The sequence below is a fragment of the Aplysia californica genome, unplaced genomic scaffold (assembly GCF_000002075.1).
Source record: "Aplysia californica isolate F4 #8 unplaced genomic scaffold, AplCal3.0 scaffold00486, whole genome shotgun sequence".
Classification (NCBI taxonomy): Eukaryota; Metazoa; Mollusca; class Gastropoda; order Aplysiida; family Aplysiidae; genus Aplysia; species Aplysia californica.
Window position 1 is genome coordinate 310,931 of NW_004797756.1, and position 3,341 is coordinate 314,271.

The window sequence follows — 3,341 nt, forward strand, 5'->3', positions numbered from 1 at the left end:
TACTCAAACATGGAACGACGTGTTTTCGGTAACATTTCGGATTTTCTAGATCTAGAATCTAGATTCTAGATCTAGAGATCTATTAGGCCTACCTGGACATGATGGAAGACCGCACGAAAATTGCCGTAAAGACGCAGGAGGACTAGATAATATCTAGATTCTAGATCTAGATCTAGATATCTAAATTTAGATCTACCACCCCCCCCCCCCTCCTGCATTTTTAATCACTAATACATTTTAAAAAATAAACAACAACTTCAAAGTCAAAGCAACTCTACAAATTAGGCCTATAATTTATGGAACTGTTGGTCAGTCGGGAGGAGGAAAAGAGAAAAAAAAACTGTCCGGGACTGGAATCGAACCGCTCCAAAAGTCATTGCTCGACATCAAACGCAGACGCGCTATCAAATCAGCTATCAGAAATTCCGAGAAATTTGTGTAGATTAAGCATAATATACATAGACACTTCCATCTTTGGTGCCATGCGGTTGTCTATACTTAGATGTAGTCACGTGATCGGAGGGGTATCCTGGTCTGACGTCAAACAAGATGGGCGCCTTACCTAAAAATAGTTTGCATCATTTCTACTTTTAATCGCATGTTTATTATAGGGAGGGCCTATGATATGATGAAGTATGGTATGGCTATAATACCATAAATTCAGAATATAGAGTCTAGATCTAGATCTAGATCTAGATCTAGATCTCTAATTCTAATAAATCAGTTGACATGAATCGATGAGACAACAACATTAAAATTAACACGGTCCAAAGTAAGTGACTTACCAATCGCATCAAGTTCGTCTGCGTACTCTAGTTCAAAGGAGTCGTCCATAACTAGATCTAGATCTAGAGAGGGAGTAAATCGTAATATATGAATTGATAATAAGACAAATTGTTTCGTATTAACACTCTGGCTCTGACTTACAATAAACGATCATGATTCACAATTTAATAAGGCCTACACTGAGTGCTCAATCCAGTCCACAAGCCTAGCAGTCGTTATTCTGTTTACAATCCCGCCATCTTTCGCATTGAATGTCAGGTAAGCGGCAAGAATTTGGGTTTGTTTCAATTTTGCCAGGTTGTACTTGAACTTAACTCATCATTAGGCCAAGGCTCTGGCGCAGGCCTCTACAGTTGTTTATGGTGCATAATAATAATAATAATAATAATAATAATAATAATAATAATAATAATGATAATAATAATAATAATAATAATAATAATAATAATAATAATAATAATAATAATGTTCTAATTTGAGTTCTGACACGGACTGGATAATTATTATTGGAGTTATGATACTATCTTTGTTATAACTTAAAATTAGAGGTCTTGGCCTCGGCGACTCCAATATTAGGCCCCAATGATATCGTCAAAGTGTGCAAGTAGCCTACATTGTATGTATGTATGTATGTATGTATGTATGTATGTATGTATGTATGTATGTATGTATGTATGTATGTATGTATGTATGTATGTATGTATGCGTGCGCGCGTGTGTGTGTGTGTGTGTGTGTGTGTGTGTGTGTGTGTGTGTGTATGTATGTATGTATGTATGTATATGTATATGTATGTATGTATGTATATAGATCTATGTATATATGTATGTGCAGTGGCGGTGGGTAGACCAAGATTTGGGTGGGGCTTAGGTTACTTCAACTTCTTTACCACCAAAAAGCAAGCAATAAGAACAAAACTGATGATTTTTGCTATACTCACTGAGAGCCACGGCATTTTGAGAACCATTCAAACGAAAAGAGTCACCTTTGTCTAATGTGTGTGTATATGTATAGACAGATCGATAAGATATATATTTTTTATACGAGGGCTGTCCCACGGAAAACCGGAATTTGGCTGTAATTTGAAAACTATTCAATATTTTCACATTCTGTAAACGCACACTTGTAAAACAATCATTTAGAAATTTCCCGATTGAGCACCATGAGCATCGCACAAACCAAACGAGCACAGCAGTTCTCAAAAGATGGCTACGCACTTGGAAAATTGGTCAAGGGTACAAGTGAGGTCTGTCATTCGGTTTCTGACCGCAAAAGGTCTCAAACCTCTAGAAATACACACTGAAATAAAGTCAGTTTATGGGGAGAAAGTAATGGCAAAGTCACAGGTATATGAGTGATGTAGTAAGTTCAAAGCCGGGCACTCCGATATCAATGACAAAGTTTACCCAGGCTCTTGTTTTTCTGCCAAGACTGAGGACAACAAGAGTCGCGTTAACGAACTTAGGTATTCAAACAGACAGGCGCCTAAAAATTCGCGAAATTTGCGAGTGGCTAAACATTTCAAAGTCGACTTTCTATAGGATAGAGTTTGATGAGCTGCACTGTTGAAAGGTGTCTGCTTGATGGGTTGGGGCCGAAAAAGACCAGCGGGATCATTTTGCAGCATGGCAACACAACGCCACACACTGCAAACGTCACGAAAGACTGGTTCCAAAGGTTCGGCTAGGAATTTCTACTACACCCCCCTCACAGTCCTGACTTGGCCCTGTCAGATTATCACCTTTTTGAACCAATGAAACGCCATATTTCTGGACAGCGATTCACCGACGACGAAGACCTCGTGGTAGCCGTGAACGATTGGTTGAAATCCCTTGAAGAAAGATTCTTCAGGGAGGGTATCTTCTCCCAGATCCAGCGATGGGAAAAATGTGTCCAGCGGGATGGTGATTACATTGAGAAATAAAGCACATGTTGAGGTATGATGTCTTACAGTTTTATTATAATAGGACAAAGATTTTTGCTTTTACGGACCTTTTCCGGTTTTCCGTGGGACAGCCCTCGTAGTTACTGTACAAAGCAATTTATAAACCAGAGTTTCATTAAACTTTTCTCAATGCTTCGGAGTAATGAAACAGAACTATGCCTGCGTCTGGTGTAGAAGTTAGGCACTTCACAGTCACAGGCTGAAGACCCTCTGTAGGGAGGATTTTTATTGAGTGGTGTTTCTGCTGGGATGATGTCTTTCTTTCATCTTCTCGTTCATCTCATGTCCCAGACTCTAGTGTGAAGGCTGCTGTTTACCCAAGATCCTCCAGGCCCCCATACAGTCATAGAGTCATGGGTCTCTCAGCTTAAGGTTGGGTCAATATTTCCTTCTGCTGGGATGATGTCTTTCTTTCATCTTCTCGTTCATCTCATGTCCCAGACTCTAGTGTGAAGGCTGCTGTTTACCCAAGATCCTCCAGGCCCCCATACAGTCATAGAGTCATGGGTCTCTCAGCTTAAGGTTGGGTCAATATTTCCTTCTGCTGGGATGATGTCTTTCTTTCATCTTCTCGTTCATCTCATGTCCCAAACTCTAGTGTGAAGGCTGCTG